The sequence below is a fragment of the Zosterops lateralis genome, assembly GCF_965231275.1.
Source record: "Zosterops lateralis genome assembly, chromosome: 5".
Lineage (NCBI taxonomy): Eukaryota > Metazoa > Chordata > Aves > Passeriformes > Zosteropidae > Zosterops > Zosterops lateralis.
The window spans coordinates 61782778-61807135 of record NC_139766.1 but is presented as its reverse complement, the minus strand read 5'-3'; the positions used below and the strand labels follow the sequence as shown (position 1 = coordinate 61807135).

The 24358-nt window shown below is 40.1% G+C and overlaps 1 protein-coding gene across 5 annotated transcripts in view; it reads left to right on the top strand.

Annotated features, from left to right (window-relative positions):
• Nucleotides 1-329: 329 nt before the first annotated feature.
• Nucleotides 330-24358, top strand: part of PTPN13 (protein tyrosine phosphatase non-receptor type 13) — a 111632-nt gene continuing 87603 nt past the window's right edge. For 3 of the 5 annotated variants that reach the window (XM_083861277.1, XM_083861274.1, XM_083861279.1), the window contains exon 1: nt 330-417. The gene's annotated coding sequence lies outside the window, so the exon portion shown is untranslated. Of the gene's footprint in view, nt 418-621; nt 670-4071; nt 4168-24358 lie in introns of those variants that run through there. The other 2 variants (XM_083861276.1, XM_083861275.1) reach the window with 2 other exon arrangements.

Here is a 24358-nt window from a genome sequence, read left to right as displayed (position 1 = left end):
AAATGAAAACAAAAGCGAAAAAACGCCTTTGGGGCCAAGAACGGGGCTGAAGCTCTCCCCCAGGAGAGCCGACTCCCGAGTCAGTGCTGTGGAGCACCGGCCGGCCCCCGCGGGCGGGAAGGGCCGGGGCCGGGGCCGGTCGGGGCGCGGAGGGAGCGGGCGGGGCCGGGCGTGTGTCAGCATCTTCCCCGCCGCCCCGGGGGCGGGAGGGAGAGAGAGACTGAGAGAAGGGAGAGAGAGGGAGGGGAGGAAGGCGCGGCGGTCGGGCGGGCGGGCGGTCGGGGGCGGTGGGCGGTGCCGCCTCCCCGCGCTGCTGGCGGCCCCGAGGGGCAGCGACTGGCGGGGCAGAGCAGAGCGGAGCGGGCAGCGGGAGCGCCGGGCCGGCGGGGCCGGGCGGCCGCGGTGCTGTACCCGCAGGTACCGACCGGGGCACTCGCAGGGACGGCCGTGCACAGCGGGAGGGAGGGAGGGAATGCGGAGGGAAGGAGGGAGCCGCGGGGCGGGGAGCACCGTCTCTCCCGCCCTCTCCGCGCCGGGTCGGGCGGCCGGCGGGGCGGAGATGCTGCCCCGTGCTCCCAGCGCAGCCCTGCGCCGCCGCTCCGGGCGAAGCTCCGCGCTGCCCGGCTCCACCGCCGCCCTGCGAGCGCGGGGGGAGTCTCCAGAGCGGCGGTAGGTGCGCGGCTCCCGCTCCCAGCACGACAGAGATCCCGGCGGCGGCCTCCGCCCAGCGGGGCTCTCCCGGAGGGATGGGGGCTGTCCCGGAGGGATGGCCGCCGGTGGGCGTGTGGGCGCCTGCCTTCGCTCCTGGGATGGCGGCGGGGCCGGGCCGGGGTGCTGGAGGGGTGTAGAAAGGCCGCAGGCAGCGGCGGGGGGCTGGGGCTCCCACCGGGACTTCAGCCCCGCTCCCCGGGCCGGGCCGGGCCGGGCGCTCCCCGGCTGCGGGACACGCTCTGCCGGCCCACAAGGGCCGGGGTTTGCCTGCGCCGGCCAAACAAAGCGGCCCCCGCAGCCCTCGGACTTGTTAACAGAGAGGAAACTTTTTCCTCATTAACGTTTCTGGAGGAGCAGAAATGAAGGGTAAATCTGTTGGCCGGCGATGAGAAATAGCGTAGGTTTCATTGGCTTTTTATCTCCCAGCAATCGACACCTCCGCAGACCGCAGGATAATCTCTCTCATATTCTAGATTGTGTCATTCTCTTTAAATTGCATGTTTAAAAAAACAAAGGCAGTGACTTCATAGGGAACCGCCAGGAGCTGTTCCGTACCCCTCCTGTTTACTGGGGAAACATTTGGGAACCGGTTTGGTTTTGTAGGTAGGATCAGAAGTAAATGTAGGACATGGAAACTGGAAGGTTGGTTGCAGGTAATCTGTGTCTAGCCATCTTATTAAGGTGTGAGTTTTGGGGAAGGGAATGTGGAAGTCTTTGCATGTGGAACTAGCTGGGGCAGTAACCGTGATCAGTTCCTGAAACCTTTTCAGGGAAGAGGACGTGTTTTGGGAAACTGCAGTGAAACTGGGTCAGAGTACACAGACGTTTTCCTGGGGGTGAACCTGATGTGAGAAATCTGTCATGGAATATATTCCATGGGCTCAGGTTGGGGAAATGATGACATTGAGCACCTGTTCCAGAGCAGGGCTGCTGTCGGTGTTCACACTGAGCATCAGGCCTCTGACTGAACGTCCCCTGTGCAAGTCTGTCTTTGGATGGCCAGAAATACGTTCTAAAGAGGTTTCTGCAAGAGTTAGAATCAGCCACGATAGGGGTATAAATAAGAAAACAAACAGTTTGGGTCTTGTGCAAGATGTACCGATGAGGAAAGAGTAAATCTAGTCAGAGGATCCTTGGGTAGTGCAGTTACAACAGAATTTGCTACCACTCCTAGTGCTATCAATGGGACATATCTGTTCAGCTTTTCACAGGCAGCAGATGTGTTTCACTTGGAGTGTCTCTTCTTTGTCTGCCAACGGGCATTTCTTTCTGCGAGCAGTTCTAGAATTTAAGCAGTAACTTAAGGAAGAAAGAGAATGACAGCAAGAGAGAGAAAAATATACAGTCTAACTTTTTAAGATACTTTATTACTCATTTTTAACCTAACAACCCTGTTTGGTGAGTGGAAAGGCACATAATGTATTCCTTCCATAATGGGGCTTCTTCTTTTTTTTTTTTTTTTTTTCTTCTTTTTGCTGTGTATGGTTCAAAAAATGAACCTTATTTAGGTTAGAGTTTTTATATTGATTTTTTTTCCTAATCAGAATGCTGTGGTTTGGCTTTTTTAAAGTTGAAGCGGCAGTAAAAGTAAACACTTTTGAATGTACCAGATGTAAAAGGAGACAGGCTGTATCACAGGCTGTTGTTCTAACAGCTTAATTAAAAAAAAAAAAACAACAACAAAAAAAAAAAAAACAAAAAAAAAACCACCAAAAAAACCCCAAAACAAACGAACAAAAAAAAAAAAAAAACCCAAACAAACAAACAAAAAGAGAAAACAAAAAACAACAACAACAAAAAAACCCCCTCTTAATTCCAAGACCGTTGTTGAGCGGAATTGAAGGCTCTGAGAATCATAGGCTCAAGGACATTTGAGTGGATGGAAGAGCAAGGAAGTATCTGTGTGAAAAGGTTGAACAGAATATTAAAGCGTAAGTAAGTGCACTGCGTGTATTTTCACCAGGATAACAGGGCCTGGTGAAAGGATGTGACCCAATAGTCTATTTATAGCTTCAGAGGCCTTTGAAAGTAAAAATGGACTGTGTGGATGAGTGGTAAATAGCCACTGTGACTGGTCATCATGAGCTGGTGATAACTTGTGCATAGCGTTGTAACTTGTGTATAGCATTGTCACTTTCAATGCCTTGAAGGGAAGTAGTGGTGAAACCTGGGAAAGGGAGAAGATTGCATTCCTGAGAGTGAGAAGCAACCAGGACAGAAATACTACCTGTTCTGGTGGCAGGAAATTGTAATGTCTTTGCTTTTTTTTCCCCTTTATGGTGGGATTTTTTCAGCCACATGGTTGGTACAGACTGACTATCACAGAGAAGGCCTGAAAGTAAAAATGAAGTCTTTTAGCTGTTCACTTTTTGAAGAGCACAGCAGGGCAAATATTCTTATTTTTACGGAAAAGAAATTATTTGGCACATAGCTATTTTTCTCCCAACCAAATGCAGGTATGAACAATAATAATTAGTGGTTGTATGGTACAATAAATCTTCAAAGTGCCTTCAAATCTTAATCAGCAAACCTTAATAGCATGCTATTCCTGCAAGGGAGGTAAGTAATTAGATAAAATGAGACTGGGCAGACTCTTAAATGGAGTTTATTGTTGAAGTGCCTGTCAGTTTCACAAAGCTCTTCTTTATCACTGAGGTCTCTGAACGCTGCCATACTTAAATGGCTTCAAATACTTATATGTTGAAATACACGACATTATGGCCCAGAGGGCCTTGTTAATATTGACATTCTCTTGTTCAAAGTTCTTCAGAGTGAGGGAAACCTTGCACTCAAGAGCCTCTGTAGTGGTTGTTCCAGAGCACCTGTGAAGACTTATTAACCTGAGCATGAGTAAGGTCAGCTCTTTAAGGGGAATGATTTTCTTTGGAAGAGCTTTCCAGTTTACTTGTGTGACAAGCCTAGAACCTTTAGGCCACTGATGGTAAAACTCAAAGTGATTTTGCCAGTAGTTTGTTAAATCTAAGACCGTTAAGTATTGCTGCATTTTTGGAAGGAGTGTTGGTTATCGGCTCAACAGTCTGTCACTTCTTTTTCCTTTAATTACAGAAAAAAATGACTGAAATTTTACTGTTTCAAAGTGAGCTAGTCAGTGAGACTAAAAGATTGAAAAGCAAGTCTTGGTGTAGGGTGTCATGGTGCAGGAAATATTTGTAAGCAGTTGCCCCAAGCTGTTGCTTACCACGGGGCAAGCGTGGACGGAGAGCTGTGAATACCAGGGTAAGTTAATGTTGTATGTCGCCAGTTAACTATTAATGAAATCTGTGCATCTGTAAAGAAGGGTGGAACTTCTGAAAGAAGTGTTTCCCAGCCCCACCTCCTCCTGAAGTGCAGAGAAGGAAGCTGGCATTTACAGATGGGAAGGGCACAGGGCGACTCTTTGGTGCCATTTTTATTTTCATCTGGGTTTCTCTTTCTCCTGCGCCACTTAAATAGCTGGTGAGGAACCAGGCTATTCTTTGTGCATCATTATCTATTAAAATGCTTTCATAAAAGGCAATTAATTGAGTAGGTTACCTTGGGACATTGATATGTCCTGTGAATTTGAAATCCAATTGGTTAGGATAGAGATCTGCTCCAGTTGTGACACTCTGTAGAAAGAATAACTGAAGTGGGAAGATTTTGTTCTTAGGTTTTCATCTGTCCTTTATCTTTTATGTGTAAATTTAATACACCACAGAAATGTCTGCAAGTAGTATGTCAAGAATTAAAGGAAACCTGGTATTAAAACTGCTGATTTTTGATTGCTGGTATTTATGGGGAATACAGTAGTTTTGCAAGATGTTGAGTATTATTAAAGATTTGCAGGTTGTAGGGTAATTAATGTCAGATTTAGGACTAGGTGCTGTGTTAGCTCCTAGTTCCTGCTTCAAACAATTGGTCATTAAATTAGTGAGATGGGGCACTTGGAAAGGAGAGGAAAGCTTTATCTTGTGTTTAGCAGCTAAAATAAAGCTTGGGGAGAAGAACTAACTGACCTAGAAACTATGAAAATTGAAGAGCACAAGTTTGGAACTGAACACAAACCTCTTCATGGACTAATCTGATGCTGTCAAAAACATCACACTTTTTCAGTAGACTTTGAGACTTTTAATTTGTATGTTTCTGCCTTGTCAGAGGAAGGACATGGTTTTCTGGGGTTTCACAGTTTCTTTATCCAACTCTGGCTAAAAATTGTGTGTGTGTGTTTTTTGGAGGTTGTCTTCCTAAAGAGCATTTATCTGCATCTGTGGGAGAAATATGGGTGGGCACATTCTATAGAGTTGGGTGAAATTTTTGAAAGTTATTCTGAAAATGACTTTCATGTGGTGTCGACATCTTCTCTGAGTATTTGTATGTAGTGTGGGTATTGGCTTCAGGCACGTGCAGAGAGGTACATTGGAAATGGTGTATCTGAAGTCTGGTTTATTTAGAAAAGTAGGTCTGGAGCTGGAAGTCTTTATGGGTGACTTTTCTTGAGCAACGCTGTTGCAGGTGACATATTTATATTTATATTTGTGCTGTAAGCTCGAAATTGATGCTGAGCTTGTTAGGAAACACTCCTGTTTACTTCTCAAGTAAAAGAACTTAAGAAGAGTGTTTTCCCTATCAGACTTTCCCTTGAAAGCCAGTTTGTTTGTTGAGGGAAGAAGGCTGTTAAAGCATACAAATTCCTAATTTTTTGATGTGCTTTTCATATAATGGAAGCTGGATAAATCAGTGGAAATATTGGGTTCTTGTGTGTTTCGTATCCAGTTTCACAACAGCTGTTAAAACTTTTTTGGCTACATCTGTATATGTTATAGATGCAGCTGATGTTCTCTCACAGGCAGATGACAAGTAATCTTCTAGGCACACTCCAGGATATCCTTGTTTGTTGGAAACTTACCATCATGCTGTGTGCTCTATGAGAATGACAATAAATACTAGTTCATTGCAGTAGCATAGTTGTGCCAATGTTGTTGAAATTGTTGCATTTTTTGATGACTTAAGTGCTGCTTTAGAATTGACATTGAAAGGCATGGAGATTTGTTAATGTAAATTTTGTGGTAAAATTGTGTGCTTGGAGATGGAAGCTTCTCCGAGTCTCATGTCCATTCTGTAATTTGTCTTGACATTTATTCATGTAACAGCCAGTTGTCTGCTCATGTAATGGGCAGGCCCTCAAAACCTGTTAGAGAAAAAACCCAAGGAACTGAGTGCAAAGGTTTCCTGAGTTATTGCTGAGTACAGACAGAACACAGTTTATCTCATAATCTCTAGGGATAGAGATACTCTTCATTTGCAGCTCCTTGTTTGCACAGGGAAATTGGATCCCAGTGATTAATTTTATGTTTCAGGTGAGGATTTTTCCCTTTTTAATATAAATTTCTTCAGGATCTCAATAGCATGTGCATGTTGCACTGTGGTTTTTTTCCAGTTTTCTGATAGGCAAGAATGTAGGGCATAAAAATCCACCCTGATAAACCAGTGACACATGTAGTTCCAGGGTTTTCTTAGGGTCACCAGGAAAGGTAACAGGACTCGACTGATAAAACTGTGTCTGTTTTACCCAGAACATTGCTGTTGAAATATTAACTACAAAATTTCAAACTTGTAAGCAACCTTATTTGGTGTTGAATGTGTTCCGTCTTTCTTGATGGGACTGTTGACTTTTTCTGCTAATCACTTCTATATATTGTTATTTTAAAACATTTAATGAACTAAAGAGAAAGCTAAATTAAAGTCTGACACTTCAGCTGTTAGAAATAGTTGTGCTTCCTGGCAAAGTCGTGCCTGGTTTAAATGATAGTAGGTTTGGACTTGGATATTGCTTTAAGCAATAGAGGGGTAAAAAAATGTAGCATGTGGATATTTAACCATATTATATGTAGATAGTCCAACTTTTCTACCTAGTTTACTCCTCAGGGTATCAGTGCTGTAAAACATCTTGCTGATATTTCTTCTCTCCCCACAATTCATCAAGGGCCAGCATTATGTTATTACTGATTTTACCCATTTCTCTCTTCACAGAATTTAGTGTTTCAACAGAGAAAAGTTAGAGAAGGGAAATGGAGCAGAAGGTTTGTCTTTTAGTGCCTTTACTGTTAAATCAGTAGGTGGAAAATCTCCTCCTAGTGCTTAGGATTATGACCAATGGAATAATAGCTCTCTTTTCTCAAGTCAGTGCAAAAGCTCTATTTGCCTTCAATGAATTAACCTGGGAGTTTGAATCCTAGTCAAGAAAATGGTCGATATGATAGTCCAAGTGCTGCATTTATGCTTTCCTTTTAATGTCAATGAGGAACAGCACATGTGTTGCTTCGAGAGAGATCTCTGTAGTGTGTGTCACTGACTGGACAATTGTGTGGTTAGGTTTATGTGGAGCTATCCTTCCAGCAGCCTAATTAAAGACTGTGTGGAACTTCCTTAAATGGGATGCTTCAACAGGTGATAAGTACTGGTTTCTCCTTCAGAAGATTTGTTATAATATTTCTTTCAAGTGCCTTAGTGTGTTTTAACTATTTTTCAGTGATTGAGGTGCATTTTCTTTTTGTTCTTCTGAAGCCAGTTTGCTTTCAACTTCTGTAAGTCTTGAAATTGGACTTCTTCACATTAGTTTGACATTTAGGAAATAAGAGAGTACTGTAATAAGAGAGTACTGTAGGCATGCAGGACTTATGCAGAGATTTATTTGTTAATAAGCTCCCTGTGCACTTTTTGGTAAAGGATTTGTCTTGGGTAGGTTTCTAGGAAGAAAGAGATTCTGTCTGGCCTTCATAGACTCTGTATTTTAGAGTTTTCATATATCTTCAATCACCTTTTCTGTTCTTAGACCAGTGCCTTGCACCTGGAGGGCTTTCCTCTTAACCGCCAGAGACAGAGCTTCAGAAACACTTGCCCAAACATTCAGCTTATTAATTAGTGTTAGAAAACTGTACAGAAAGTGGCAACAAAAAATAATAGCACATCTAACCCACTGAAATATTTTTTAAATGTTGCAGTCTAGGGAAAACTTAATTTTTGATGATATTTTTCCATAAAAATAGCTTTGACATTTATGGATACACCCTGAAGAACGATGAGGCTCTCCCAACTAACTTCACTGGAAATTTGAGTGGGATGAAAGTGCAATGCAAATGCTATTGACATCCTTATTGATACATAACATTGCAGTAGCAGTATATCTCTGTATGTCAGACAATTAATAGTGCTCTGTACAAGAATAGCAGTTGTGGGCTGTTAAATGGCTTGGATCTGAGAAAGGAAGAAATTATTTTATGAGGTAGCAAGAATACCTGTACAGCACCTGAGGATTTTGACCTAGAAGCTCTAGCTCGTGGAAAACTGTTAGAAAGCCATTATTTTTTGGAGGAGCGCACAGTCTGGAACAAAAGGAAAGTGAGGTAAAAAAGGAGAGGGGAAAGAAAGAAAGGGTTGGGCTCATTCACAGTGTGCTGGGACACCTTCAGTTCCCTCCAGTTCAGATTTATGGGCTTTGCAAGAATGTCCTTATCTCATGTGCTGGTGGTGGAGGCTTCTGTCAGCTGAGGTTTCTTCCTCATAAAGATTAGGATGAGTTTTCAGACCTTCATAGGTGCAAGTACTTTTGGTGTTCCCAGCTTAGTGGTTATGTTTAGGGTCTTCGAGGGTTAATAATTATCTGATTCCTATCTTGTGGTTTTTTATTTGTTTATTTTCTTGGGTTTTTGTAGGGTTTTTTAGAAGTATTTATCCTCTTACCCCTTTTTATTTGTAAGATTGTTCAGACTCTGAAAATCGGAAATTTATCTGGGAAGTCTTGTTATAGTGACCTATTTGATAAGATTTGCAAGAAATATACAGTATAAGTTTTTGAGGAACCCCAGAATATTAGACTTAGATTTCCTGAAAGAAGTTTCTTCTGATGCTCTAATCTGACAATGCTTAGCAAAACAAGCTAATAGTCAAGAACCTTAAATTTTGAACAGCTTCTTTTTTCAGTGTGCCTTGTCATTGAATCCCTTGAATGACCTTAATAAAGAATTTAAAGATTATCTGATTATAAAAGATTTGCTAGCTGGCAGTGCTGAAAGTTTGTTTCATCAGAAATATAGACTCATTTATTGAGTGGCTTTGCAGTTAGGTTATCACATGTGTGGAACAGCCAAATCAGCCTGGAGCTTTAAGCACATGGGCTAACACGTAGAACTGAATTACTGAAATAGCTGTGGAAAGCTCCTTTATGTCAATAAAAATGTGTGTGCTCACCATGATTGGCAAAAGACTTGGGTGTTTTAGAAGTGTGATGCATTATAAAAATCGTCTTTTTTAAAAAAATTACTTTTGTTTTTAGAGTTTTTCTGATACCATTGTATCATGTTAATTTGTTTCAATCTACTGGCAGTTTTGGTAAGAATAATTTTTGTGTTTTTTTCTTGAGGTCTGATCCAGTTCTATCCTCTGTGTATTTGAGGAATATAATGTGTAAAGGAAGAAAACTTTAAGCTGGGCTTTTGTTGTTTTGTCACAAAATACTAAGGAAAATCCTAGAAATGGTTTTATAATAATTTAGAAACTTTATATCCATGAAATGCCTTAAGAAGAAAAAATATTTAGTGTGCTGGAAGATTTATTGCTTTTGTTGGAAGGAGCCATTTTCTGTTATTTTTGATAGCTGCAACGTTTACTGGTGTTTAGTAAAAATCAGGCATCTTTGAGGCATGACTGGGTCCTTCAAGACCTTTAGCATGTTCTTCTCTAGTGAAATTTGAGAAGCTGCTGTCTTACAGCAAACAAAAGAAAATACTCTTTGTGAACTGCTTAATTGCAGCTGTGTTACTGGAACAAAATGTCATGTGGAGTGAAAGTGTAGATGTGCTCAGAAGGGGATTAGAGAAGTTAACAGAACAGAGACCATTAGTGACTATTAGATTTGACTGTGCAGCTTGAGCTCAGGAACTCAATAAACTGGTAATTGCCAGCAAAGGGGATGGGAGAGCTGGCCCGATCCAGTTTAGTACTTGTTGTACTAAAAACATTGCTTCAGTTTCTGAACCCACAGAAATGGGAAGCTCTTCCAAACTGAGAACTTCTTTAAACACTTAAAAAAAAATCCCAAAAACTTAATAAGAAATCTTTTGTGATCTGCCTCTGAAGCTCATGTGTGTCCACATGGGCTTGATTTGATGTTGACAGAAGAACAGCTGTCTTACTTCCAGCTGCAATTCCTTCTTGGTTTCTTCATCCTTTGTGTCATGGAATCTGTATTCCCTTTTGTTCAGATTGCTTAAGGAGGGATTCATTGAGGGATGGTCAAGTTATCAGGGGAATTAATTTTCATGCATATGACTTTAGAGTAAAAATAGCTGCTCAGGAAGAGAGGAGAAGACAGGAACACTTCAGTGATATCACAGTTTTGGTTGTAATTTTAGTTGTTGAATAGGAAAGTGAAAATATACTACTGGGTAAAATGGTAAAATATGTAAGTAAATTGTCATTTAAAATGGTGTCACATAAAAAGTACAACAAAAAACAACTCATAGAGACATAAATAACTAGATTCCTTTTGCAGATGAGAAACATACTACTTAAGAAGGGAAGGCATTCTTTTTGTTCTTGCTTCCCTCAATATCAGATTCTTGTGTTCTATTGATACTACCATGTGTGCTGTGTGTGCTCTTCAGCCTTGCACAGAATAGTTGAAAAGAGCATTTTTCAATACAAAGCCCTTGGTTTTGTGATATTGTCAGACACTGAAGGAATTTCTGTCTTCGACTACTCAGTATTAGTGAGCAGAATAGAATCAGCAAGTTGAATTTAATGTGGTATGTGGGAATTTCCCTGGTGCTTGCACAGTGCTGAATATAGTTTGCAATGCTATAGGAAATATTTTTGTGTTTGACGTTAACCAAACTCTTTGATATACACATTAATTATTGCTGGTTCTGTCCCACCCATTGCCTTTGCTTTGAGACTATTAAAGAGCTGAAGATCACAGAATTTTAACTTTTCACCGTAATTTGAACTGCTGGTTGGGAAGTCTGCTGCTGATGCAAAATCTGTTTGTTCTGCTTCCCTCTTCAGTGGTTTTGGAAAAATGGAAGAGAAACTATTGCCTGTCTAGACTTTAATAGGCTTTATATATATATATTTACTTTTTATGTAGACAACATTTATTTCAAGGTTTACGATGTATTTTCAGTGATAGGCTATAAATGCCAGTTAAAAAACCCTAGCAACAGACAACACAGTGTTTGTGCCAAGAAGTAATATGCATCTAAAAAGAACGTTTGCTTTTTACAATAGTTTTGGAATCTCAAGGTATAAAGTCTTCCAACTCTTTTCAAAGAATTTGTGGAATTCAGATTTTGCTGTGTGAAAAAAGCTCTACTTAGTCACCAGCAGGGTCCTGGGTATATAGAGCAACTGTAAATTGTGTGTGACTTCTGGGTCAGGAAAGTTTGAAGGGTTTCCTTCACCTTCCTTTTTTCCCCCTCCCATCTGCCAAAGGGAGAAATTGGGGGTTTTTATTACCTGTTTGTAGACTGATGGTGTAAAATCAAGTGTGAAGTCTTACAACAACTTCTATACAAGTAATTATTTTAAAAGATGCCTAGGAAATGGGAGAAGTCACTCATCAGCATGGTAGGAAGCAAAGGCTAGGTTAATACCAGCTGTCTTCAGTTAAGTTTTTTGCCAAAGCTCAAAATTTTAATCTATACTTTTTAAAATGCAGGCTGTGAATGGTTCTATACATTTATTTCTCCTGGATTAATACTCAGTGCCTAGGTACATGGATGAAAAAGGGTCAGTATTGTAAAACCAAGTGGTAAAGCAATTTTTTGAGGAAAAAGTACTTTTCTTCTGAAATTTATTAGTAATGGTCCACTGAATCCCTTAATTTTGCCAGCAAGGTTTGGTATCTAAAATGATATTTTAATTTCTTTTTCTTGTGTGAAATTTTCTAATGTTCCTGACTGCTCCTTTGTCTGTAAGCTGGGTATTTCTTCCTTGGCTAAAACAGCCTGTGTGTGCTTTAGTGCAGGCACACTCTCTGTTCTTCTCTCTCAGCTCTCTGATGAAGTCTTGATTCCAGCTTTTGTGCACAGTGAGGAATCTATGGATAACTTCCCACTCTGGACTAAGATAATACATATTCCTGTCTCTAGGATTTCCATCTCATGACTGTAAAATTTTGTTTCTCCCTCTTTTTTTTTTTTTTTTTTTCCTTCCTTGCCACGTTACGTTAATAGAAAATTGGATATTTCTGTAAGTGGTGAACACTTGATGCTTCTCGTTGATTGCTGCTACTACTTTTTGTCAGGTTTAGTGTGTATGCATCTTGAGGTAAACCAGTACAACTGGTCCAGTTTGATAAACTCTCATTCAAATTCAGTATTTTGTAAGCAAAGTTTATGGGAGGATGTTTTGAAACTATTGGTAAACCATTTGAAAGTTTTGAAATCTGTTTCAGACTACTCTCCAAGTGGTGTTTTTTAAGTGTTACATTTCTGAAATTTCTATGTGAAGTATGAATGCATAATCTTTAAAATGTTTAGTTAGCAATGAAAGATGGAAAGGGGCATTGAAGAGGTTCAGCCCACATTTTTTTTCCACTTAGATTTGTGACATTTTTTTAAAGCTGAATTTTCTCCTAGGAGTTTGTGCCCTACTGAAAACGTAAATAATGCTCTTTAAATAACATACCCATTTTCTTAAGTTTGCAAGAATAAAATTGAAATACTAAATTCAGGACTGGAACAAAATTTGGATTGTTGCCAAAGTTCTAGACCTACATGGTCTAGAATACAATATACCAATACATGTTGGTATATTGTATGCAGGCTAGATTATATAAGACTTGAACGCCAATGTTTTGAAGGCAAGATTTTTAAATTTTTTTTTCTAGTGTCAGTTATGTGTTTCTGTTAATTTTAGACAGTTGTAGTTACTGTTTTCTTGGGTCTCCATGCAGTTACTGTTACAAAGTTAAGCTGTTGTACACAGTATCATCGACTTGACTGTGAAGGCAGCAAGAATTGATGCATTCTTTAACTAGTCTAACTCCCTTTGGTCCAGTTGTATGAATAAAAGATTCAAGTGCTTTATATTATCCTTCTATTCTCCTTTCACTTAATCTCTCACTGGGCAGTGGCTTCAGAGATGAATGTGATCTTCTGCTTGGTTCTGTTCCAATACAACAAATATAATTTGTATGTGGGCAATACCTGTGTATGTCCTCAGTCTGACTAGCTTTCCATTACTATTCATAAGAATGCTCTTCAAAGAAAAGGGAATAAGGATGATGCTGTGAATCACTTCCCTCTCAGTTTCTAGGCCTGTAGAGGAAAGATTTCTGCAGGTTTGCCTTTGTTATGCAGCCCAAGGGTGTAATATGGCTTTTTGTCCTTCTAATATGAATGTTTATCATCCAGACAAAGCAAAACTTCCCAGAACTCTGGGGTTTTTTTGGTGATAGCAGGTTTGGTATTATGTCATGGGAGGAGGTGCTGCTGTCTTGTTTTTCCTGTTTTTTTGGCAATGCCATCTTCTGTAGCTTGTTCTGTCCTGTAATCTCTCCAAGTACCAAAACATTATGGAGTGCAGATAGTGATCAGATGGAGTTCTTTGTCCATTCTGGTGTATGAAGCTAAATCAAATCTGTTACATCACTGACTATCTATTTGTCTTTGTTGTAGATCAGGCAGTCTGTTTTGTGTGGAAGGAGTTGTACAAATCACTCTTGAAGGTTTTTCACGCTGCTGTCAGGTGACACTGAAGCTGATGTTCTTTCTGGTGAGGGTCTTTCTTGACACTCCAAATCCCATTCACTTGCTTGGCTCAGAAACCATAAGCTTGGTAAGCATTTGAAGATGGGGAGAAATAGCAAGTAGATGAATGTCTTGTGAAAGAGGAATGCCAAGTTTTCCCAGCTAACAGGAAAAAGAGTAATAATCTCACCACCTTTGAGGGCAGTTAAGCCATGGAGAATATCGTGGCTGTAGGACTGAATAAATCATGCATAACTGCTGAATTTAAGATGAATCATAAATTGGGTGTGTGTTAGAAATTTGTTCAAGGGGCAGTATAGTCAATTTAACAATTGTTCAGTTGTAAACACATACTGAATCATGCAGTATATAATTATATATTTTTCTGAAGTGTGGGGAGCAGAGTGGGAGGCTGAGGGACTCAACTGGTCAGGTTCTGATTAACTTGTATGATTTTGGCACAAAGCCATATGTGCTGTGTCAACTTATGTTTTGAAGGAAGATCATGATTTCCTAACCATAGGCATTCCAATTCTTCAAGTGGCTTTGTCTGCTAATTAATCTGGAGCTAAAACCTCCTAATTGCAGGATTTAAACTAGACGGTATAAGCTGCTCAGGAAGGTTTTGGCCTCCATAAAGAGCTCATTTAAAAAGCAAACTTCCATGACCAAAAATCTTCATGTTTTATGTGGAATCTTTGAGCTGATGGCTGTCTCTAGACACGCTGCTAAATAGTTGTCACACAGAATATATTGTTCTCAAGACTTGATATATATATACCACGTCTGAAGAGTTGAGTGGGAAAAAACAGGTAAATTTTGATACATGCTATCAGTTGCAGGAAATGGATCAGCTGTGAATGGTTGGATAAAGAAAATCTGCCTTTAAAATCCAGGTTTTTTCAGTATTTGCAAGATGGTGGTGGGTAATGTGTTTAAAGACCCTGCTAATAATAGATTTAACAGAGAAGTTGAAGAACTTGGGAAATATGGAAATATGAAAACACCTGCAGCAGATACTTCAGAATTTAGGGAAATCCTATAATGAACCCATAGGAAATAATATCCTTCATGTAAAGCTTGTCTTCCATTTCTAAGTGTCCTGCAAATGGTTTAACTGAATACTGTTTCATGTAGGGCACGTTGGACCTTATTGGTAAGTCACCTAAATCACATAGACAAATTCTCAGTTACTGGGGGAAAAACTGAGATGTATCCTGTTCAAGGAAAATTTCCAACAGTCTGCTCTTCAGCTCAGCATCACTTCAGGAGAGGGAAATATCTTTCCTATCACTTGAAATAAGTACTTTCAAGAAATAGCAGTTGAATAGGTTCTTTTGTCTCTGGAAAATTAGTTGCTTATGGAGAAAAGGAGGTGCTGTGAAGTCTCTTAGGGGGACAGGGTTTTTTAAAGGTGATGGATACTTTTGAAGTTCTTTGCAGGAAATGGTTCTACCCCGTAAGACTTGCTGGTGCTACACTTGCAATATTGTGTGTGTGTAGAGTGAAGAGCTGGTTTCTGGACAGATGGAGATCTCTTACAGGAGTTGCAGCCCATCTGCTGGTATCAAATCTGTTTTTCCAAATGCCTACAGAATCTTATTTAAATCTGCCTTGGGCAAAACCTTTAATAGGCTTTAGGGACCCTCTAACAAGGCTTTCAGGTAGTTCATGTTGACTTCTCAAAACAGGTCAGTGTTTCTGCCCATTTGTAGCTCTTTGTCCTTCAGAGCTTTTCTCTTGTCCTTCAGCAGAAACTTAAAAGTGAAATATTCGATGTATATGGAGTACATGCATGCACCCACACGTTTTATATAGGTAGTGGGTAACACATGCATGTGTGGGGGCACACACACTCCTCAACATGAGTGGGCACTGTAAAAAGCACATCCTTCCTGAAGGCTGAGGGATAAAGTGCAGAGCTCCAGGTATGTAATGGCACTTGCCAGTGCTTCTCATTTCCTTAGGATCAGCTTGCCTTCATTTGAGGCAGCATGGACAAGTCAAATCCAGCCATCTTCCTGTTTACATCTCTGCCATTCCCTTAGAGTGTTTGCCTGATGAGCAAGTTATGCTTCTCAGTTGGAAGTATATGAAGTTGCTTTATAAGATTAGTCATGGATTCCCCCTGCTTAGATCTTTGTAAAGGTTTTCCCTTTACAACCTTATCCACCTAATAGGAGGACAATATATTACAGACATTTTAAATTGTATTGTTATGCATATAAAAAGTATAAATCTCGCACCTTGTACTACTGTGTCTGAGTAGAGAGGCTCTCTGTCTGAGAGCAAAATTACTTTTTTCCTTCTCTTACAAAGAGTGAAGAAAATGCAGTACTCTTTGAATAAGACTTGATATTTGCTATTCTGCTTGAATTAGCATTTATTTCAACTTACAGGAAAGCAGAGCAAGAATCTCTCAGCTTATGCTGTGGTCCTAGAGACACAGATTTCCTTGTGTGTACAGTCCTTGACAGCTGAAATGTAGGCCTCTGTTTCATCTTGTCTGTTTTTCAGGTTAGAAATTCAGACTTTCACAATAATAATTAGTCATCTTTTGTGTGAATAATAGCTTTACTCCCAGACAGGGGAGTTCACAGATAAGATATCCACGGTGTCATCCATCTGCAGACCTTGTAATGTTCTGTTCCTTATGCCATATCTCCCTTTTGGGTTTTTTGGTTATTTTTTTTCCTTGAAATAAACCTAAGAAATGATAACTGTCTGAGAAGGCAACACGTTTTGGGTTTTTTTTTCCTCCCCTTTTCTTTATTCAACTCCTGGGTGTCTGTGGTGTTGCCTGTGTTGTAGGGCATATGTAATTGCTTAAGGAATTTTCCAGGAGCTGGGAATATTACTTTTTTGAGCATCGAAGACTGAAGACTTGGTGCACAATAGACCCTCCAGGTGATCTTTCTCCATCAGTAATCATTTGGACTCATCAACTATTTTCACCAAGTCACAGACAGGAAAAAAAATGTGTGTGAGGATGTAGTTCAGCTTAGGGCATTTGGTAAGAGTATTTGTAAGAAATGAGTAGCTGCAGAAGATGCCGACTGGGTAGTAACTTTTAAATTGGTTGGATTTTTTTTTTTTTTAATTTTCATAGCAAAACCCACACAAACATGCAAGTGCGGTTGAGTAGAAATTTGGTAGGCAGGGTGATCCATGTGGGAGTTTGTTAGCTCTCAAATTAAATGTATGCTTAAACAAGAAAATCTTGGTGTTGCAGCAGTGCAGCTCCTTTACCTGTATACACCTGAGAGGTAAAGCACTGCTGGAGGAATCAGATGCAGGTAGATGACATTCAGACTTGATTCTGTTATTCAGCCAGTTTTATCTCCATTATCAAATATTATTTCCTTTCCAGGTAGGACATGAGGTAGCTGTTAGTATGAACTGTCCTCTGAATACCAGGATTGTTTTCTGGTTGAGTACACAAGTTAGCAGCTCTCTTTCTTCTCATAACTGTGTAAGGATGCTGCTTCCAAAGGAAGAACACAAACCTTATTTCTGAATCCAGTGCATTTTTCACAAGTATAATAGATGAGGTAATTTTTAACTATGGAAAAACTACTTTGATATGCCATAGTGGTAAATCTTTTATGCTAATTTCTTTTTCCAAAATGTCTGATAATAGTCAAACAGCCTCAAATATGAGGCTGACAAAGATTGTTTTGCTCAGATCCACCTTTCTCTCATGAAAGGAAGGAATCTCAAAATCCTAGTGAACCATGCAGTTTACTCACCTTAACAACCTAAAAAGCCATTTGTGGAAGGATTGGATGTGAATATATAGGATTAAAGTCGGGCTTTGAAATAACATATGGTAGGGTCAGTCTTTATACTTCTTAAGAGTATGTTGACTTCTACATTACTTATAAATATACTGCAAACCTGGCAGGTTTTGTTATGGCTGACATTGGTGGGTGCTAATGATTCCTTTCTCTCCCCCAGTATTTTAGCACCTTAACTTACTATTTTTGTACCTGTCTGAAGGACTTTTGAGTGCCACATCTAAAAAAATAGAGAACTCTTAGTCACTTAGTTTAATTTTTTGCTGATCCAGTTGTGCTGCCTTCATGACACTGATCATTACATTGCTGCAAGGGGACTGCCTTACCAAGAAGAGGCATTTTTAAAGGAAAATACCATTCTCTGTTACTGATACTGAAAGGATTCTGACAGAATCTGAGCCCTGATGTAGTAAAAGTTATCACTTCATTACCATAGAGGAGCCTTAAGCTAAGCTTTTAAAAATCTACTCTAAAGTAAGTTGATCCATTAGTGAAACTTATTGGTAGAGTCACCGAATTTCTAGTCTGTGGCAATTTATATCTTGGTGTTAAATATTTGAGCATTGCTCTTCTCAAACACTGGGAACTGATTATGAATAATATTATAAAATAATGTACTGAATGAAAAAGCAGTTATTTTACTGAGTAATTATCACTGCTTCCTTCACTTGCTCACCAGAGCCCTAGTGTTTTATTTGTAGATAGCTTTAGACTGTCACAGATGGTGGGAAGCAGTACTTACTGACTTAGAATAATGCTTTCCAGTGGCTCCATGGCATTTAAATCAGGTGCCTGCTACTATTTCTGCTCCCCTGACAAAAGCTTTCATTCCCTCTTCAGCTGTGCTGAGAGCTGTAAGGACAGACTTCAGTCATGACCTTTCCACAGTATGTGAGGAATGCGTGGCTCTCGCACGAAACAATGAAATAACTGCTGGACTAAAGCTGGAGGTGCCATTCTTAGTGCCTTTTGTCTGATAGACAGCACATCGTCACTCCATCCTGTAGTAAGATGCCTTTTTGCTTCTGGTTATTTCAGGTCATTAGAAGGTTTTAATCTGTTACGTGTGAATTGAGGGTGTTACTGGTTCATGTGCTGTTTAAAAAGTGTCACTACTGCCAAGCTGCATTGTAGTCCTGAAATATATATATATATATATATTTTTTTTTTTTTCTTCTAAAGCTTGCCTTAGTCACAGGTCTTCTGCTCCTACTTAGCAATTAAAATGAAAGTTGCAAGTATGAGAAATGTATCAAGGAGACGTGCCCTCTCCGAGGTGGAGCAGATCAACAGCAAAATAAGGGAGTTGCCCAAGAATCTTACACTGACAATTAAACAAAGAGAGGGATACAAGAGTCATGCTACGATTTATGTGGATTAAGCTTACTTTGTAGTGATAATTATATACTCTTCTGAATAAAATTTTAATATCAAATGGGAAACATCAGCTACCCTCATGTATAAAAAAGCATTCTGCAGTTGCCTAGAAAACATGACTTTCATGATCATTATATACAATTTGGACTGGCTTTACTAGTTTGCCTAACATGAAGCTTCAGATAAACAAGTTTATCTGGTTCTGGTGATGGAGGCAGAAGAGCAAAGGAGGGAGGCAACACTAACCCTTGCTTGTCTTCCATTGTGTGTTCAGCCCAATGCCAAAAGCTGTTTCTTTCCACCTTCCAGGAAAGAAAGCAAGCATTTTTTGAGTAAAATAAACACTGCTTCTCCTGGAAGTGTGAGCCAAGATTCTCAGTGTGTCACATTCTTCTGTCTTCCAGATATGGGAATATAATACTGATTTAAGGCTTTGGGAGGAGAAATGCCAACATCTCATCTATTCATCTGTGTATGCTCAAATAAAAGGCCAAGATTTATACTTCTGCCAGTTTTTTCATATTGTGTTTTCTCACAAATTTGAGCTAGTTTCTGTTCCTTACTTGGGAGTTCTGAGCTCAAGCAGCAAGCTATCAGTTTGAAGAAGAAATGCAGTTTCAAATAAATTTTCTTAGTGTAGGTTGAGGATTTGCCCAGGAGCATGGGATTTTTGTTTTGCTGACATTTCATCCTGTCTGCCTACGGGGAGAAAGAGGAGAACATGGGAGGAAAATATGTGAGGGGAAGAAGCTAATCTATTCCATAACAGGAGGAGGGGAGAAATACTTGGGTGGTATTACTAATCTCTGCTGACCTCTCTAAAATGAAAGAGAAGGAACAGTGCTAAGGTAATATTATCAGGTTGCTGGTTGAATGAAAAGCACCATGAGAGTGTAGGGTTTTTTCCCCCAAATTTTGGTTTACCTCATTTCTGGCAGCTCTTTAAATACTTTTAAAAGAGGGGGGAAATGGTAGTTGGATCTTGTGGGGCTCTGTCCCCCCCTCTTTGTGTCTATAGGAGAAATTTAAAAAGTGGATGTGACACAAGGGTTTGTTTCTTTATCTTTCAAAACAATAATTGAGACTAATGTGCAGTAATTAACTCAAGAGCAGGACTCTAAAAGAAAAAAAAAATACTTTAAGCACAGTTGACTTGATTAGCTTGTGTATTTGACTTGATTGCATGCTTGACTTGACTATTTGCAAATAATGCCTTATTTTCTGGATAGTCTATGCAAATTGGACCTGCAGCTATAGGAAAACCACATTTTATGTAGGGATTTGAAAATAAGGTTTCAAAGATTACTGAAGTGCAAGGCTTTCTAACTTGACTCCAGGGTTCTGCACTTCAGCCCAGTTTCAGCAACAGTATTATTGAGGATAAACTAATTGGTATATGTAGTCCAGATCTTGTTTGGGGGCGTAAGATGTGGGCCAATGTAAATAAATAGGATGGATGCCAGGATTTTGAAATTATAGGGCATGGTGATGGCTTTAAGGTGCTCAGGGTCTGAAATGGGAGAGACCAGACTTTCTGTCCAGGTCTAGCTCCAGTTCAGTGTCACTGAGACTTGTTCCCGTCAAGTGCTTTTAGAAAGCACTTTGTGCTCAGTGAATGCTGAATGAAAGTGTCAGTGTTTTACTTTCAGGCAGCTAATCATGGCATAGGAAAGGTGAATTTTAAGAGATTCTCTTGGATAGAATTGCCTCGCTAAATGTATTTCTGCCTCCAGGCATTTATATCTCCAGAGGAGAGGCCAAGAAGGGGCTCTTGGCTCATCTGCTAAGAGGAAAGTCTCCTCAGAACTTGCCACCATTTGCCCAAGTGTCCCTGTGGTGCAAGGGTGCAATATTGCTCATATTCAGGACAGTTAAGGTCAGCTAACAGTGTTTTATATGGGATAAATAAGGTGAGTTTTTTCTCCATGGGAAGTATTTTGTATGTATATAGAGCCTTCTTGCTCTCTCTTCTTTGTTTTATCCTTTTGTCAAAGGATAAAAATATCAGAGTATTTTATGTGATTATTGAGAAATTCTAACAATGTTTGGTATTCTAGATTTTATTTGCTATTTCTTGCACATCTAAAAACACCTGCAGTGCATGCCTAGAGCAGCTGCCTTTCATGTTTCCTGGCATCATATTCCTATGAAACATCAAGTGTGAGGTAGTGCAGGCATCTCAGTTAGCTGATGTTAAAGCACAGTTTCTGACTAAAAGTTTTTGTTCTCAAGTTACAACATTGCGGAAAAATGTTGATGCGCAAGGTAGGGAAAAAAGCAAGGGATATGTTACTAAAACCAAAACACCAAGTTGTCAAGCATCAGTTGAGTTGAAGCAATTTAGCCTCTCGACTTTTAGTCTGTTTTTAGGAACTTTTTGACTGAAATTACTGTATTGCAGTCTATCAGTCTTTAATAATCACAGTTATGGTAATAAGTTCTTAATATTTTAGCAGGCAACAGCTCAATAAAATTTGGAAAGAACAGGCCTTTAAAATTTTCCAAATTCTTCGTTGCTGTTGGAGACCTTCAATTTCAAATTTAAAACGTTCGAGGAAAAATGGTGGTGGTTGGGGGAAATGAGAATTCTGAGCATTTAACTTCTGCATGCATAAGCAATTAAAAAGTGAGGTGGTTGTGAAGGCTTTATAAGTGGTAGGGAACAAAGTATATACCTTGCAAACAGTCATTTTGACAGAATTACTCAGTGTGAAGGACTGCTCCTGTTGTGCTTTCTGTCTTACTTGGGACTTGAGCATGTGGAAGGCTGCCTCGTGGGGTTGGCACTGTCTGGATGTTCCATTGGTGGTGTGCTTTTAACATGGGTTGCTGGGACTTTAAAATGAGACTTTTTAAAGCAAGGAGGTCACTGAGCTTGTTTTCAGGCGAGAGACAGAGCCCCATCCCACTCATTGGGGAGTGTGTGAGCTGTCTGTCTAGAGGGAGGAGCTGGCAGCTGGTCCTCATGAGGTAGACAGGCTCTTTTCAAAAAGTGTCTGAGATATAGGAGAGGCCTCTGGCTTAGGCAACATTTTTCCCCATGACTGTGCTGCCTGTATGGCTTAGGGCTGAATGGTGCCGAGAAATTGCACTCAGAGCTTGTTAATACAAATGTTTTACACCTGAATTTACTCTCTTGTCCTGAAGCATAAAAGTTGCCTCCATAGGATACAACTCCCTTCTTGTGGAAATAGTATTCCTGTGTGGTCTGGGAGTAAATTCTGCCCCAGAACAAGCAGTCTGTCAGGTTCATGTCTATGCACCTCCAGTGCTAACTATTTTAATTTGTCCTGCCTTCCTACACTGTGTTGTGCTCTCTGCTGTGTGAATCTCCCTGTTTGGATTTCCCTGTGGCTGTGATCTCATGTGAGTTTTGGGTGTGTGAGTAATCCATGCCCTAGCAGTTCGTGTAGAGCTGACACCACCTAACCCTGAGACTTGCCTACCCCGATCCCATCTCTGTGTGGCCTCATGTTAAGATGCCATCATAACTCTGTCCCAAGAAAAGGGGAAGTGAACTTGTCCTTGGAAGGTGCACCTTTCAGTGTTCTTTAATCTGTTCATCCTTATTACAAGGAGTGAAAGGAACAGGGCACAGGATTCCAGGTCTTTCCTTAGATAAAGAGGAGACAGGGAGAGGACTTGTTGCAAGAAAAATGACTTGACATGAACTAAGAGTCCATAGAAAACTTTACCAGTGCATCTAGATTTCTTTGCTGGTCAGCCTGGAACACTGAAAAACACAGGGGCTGCCAGGAGCATGGTTTTAAATGGTATTCTACAAAAACTTTAAATGTTTTTCTCTTAGAAAAATTACTCAATATAGTCCTTATGTTGCAGTTTATCATAATGTTAAGGTATTGTGTAGAACCAAAAGCTTTTGCGTGTATCCAGCATTTACATTTCTGTGTTCACAAAGGACCACATGCTATTGAGGGTTCCTAGAATCCTAGAAGGCAACAAATTTGGGGAAATTATGCATTGCAAATGTCAGCATTCCTACAAAATTCTTCTTGCGAAAACATCCGAGACAAACAAACTGCTGGGGTCGAAATATGTTTTGAGCCAGGCACTTCCACTGTCAGCTCCAAATCAGTGCCTGGCTGATGACAGGTGGGCTGGACAGGTGGAGAAACCTGGCCTTGCATTTTCCTGCCAACAGCTTCACCCCAGCTTCCCTCAGTCAGCTCCTTGGTGTTAGAGAACCTTTTTGTGGCAGGTTCTTTAATCCTCATAGCCAACGTGTTGGTCTGCCCATTGCTGAGACACAAAAGCACTGCAGCTTAAACATAACTTTGAGGAGGAAAAGTTATGGAGAAAGTTACTAAAACAGATGTGCTTCAATGAGAATCCCACTCAAATCCCAGTTTATGGCATTTTACATGTGGCTGTGCTTGTAATGACTGGTTTTGGGATGGATTTTGCTTGGGCTTTCAAAATCAGTTTTTAATAGTTTGGTTTTGTTGTGCTGTGTGTTTGATTTTTATTTGTCAAGCTTCTGCTATCTGTAAAATGCAAGCAGATCTTGTTGCTTGCGCTGCTGCTGAGAGCTGGGTGGCTGGGTGTGTATATTCATACTGCTTCTTACTGTGATCAAGAAATTGTTTGCTGTAGGATTCTTTTGCTGTGGATGTAATGTGTTTGGGAGTTTCAGCAGACATGCTTATGGTCTCTGTTGTGTTGTTAAATAGGGAATTGGCTTATATCCGCTACAGAACAGTCCACACTATTTAATCACAGCTGAAAGGATGCAGCATTTTGCAGAATGGGGTAAAAGGCAGTGGCAGAGAAGGATTTGAGGGGGGTGAGAGGGGATTGTTGTTCTTATGCTTGGCATTTTCCTTTAGAATATTTATCACAGAAAGTTTTCATTTGCAGTTCATGTATTTTAGTCCCTAGGAGAAGATGAGATCTTTTAATCTGAATAGTCCAGATAGCTTGATTCTAGATGTACCTACTGAAATTTGAGACAGTGGCATGAAATCACAGAATTTCCTGGAACAATGAGACCAGACACTCACTCTGTGCCTGGTGTATGTGAATCTCATGCTGACTGCAAGCACAATTTTCTCTGTTTTTCTATCCATTTTTTGCAAGTCTGTATTGGTCCCTACCTTTCCATTTTTCATGATTTATTTATTTTTCTCTTTGGGAATTCCAATTTCATCTTCCTTTTAAATGTGATCTGAGTTTGTTTTCCCTTCCATTGTCTTTTGATGATGACAACTTTTTGGAACATTAATTGCTGAAAATATATCTGGCTTAGTAAATATGCACAGTAATTGAATGCTACAAACTGGCAAGTCATGAAATAAGGAAAAACCTGTGCTCAAAAGCAGCCAGCAATATGTAATTTTTTAGTATTATATGGAATTCTAGGTGAAAAAGCTAATATTTTAGCAAGTACTGTCAAAACCCATGTTTTCAGTTAGAAACTGCAGGATATTCAGCCTTTTATGTAGTCATTATATGTGTATAAGCCTGGTTATCTGAAACTAAAAACACATGGAAGGCATAAAGCTGCCCATAAATATAGCCTGTAAGCCTGTCCCTCCATAAATTTGTTAGGTTAGTATCCATTCACCTGAGCCAGGATTGCATGGTGTAATGGGGAGGCTCTGGGTAGGTGATTTAAAGGAAGGGGGAGGAGCTTCCAGCAGTACCATTGGGTCATCTAAAACTGTTGATATCAGTTACTGGGTTTCCAGACCACGAGCATTGCTTGTGGAACTGTATTTTCCATTT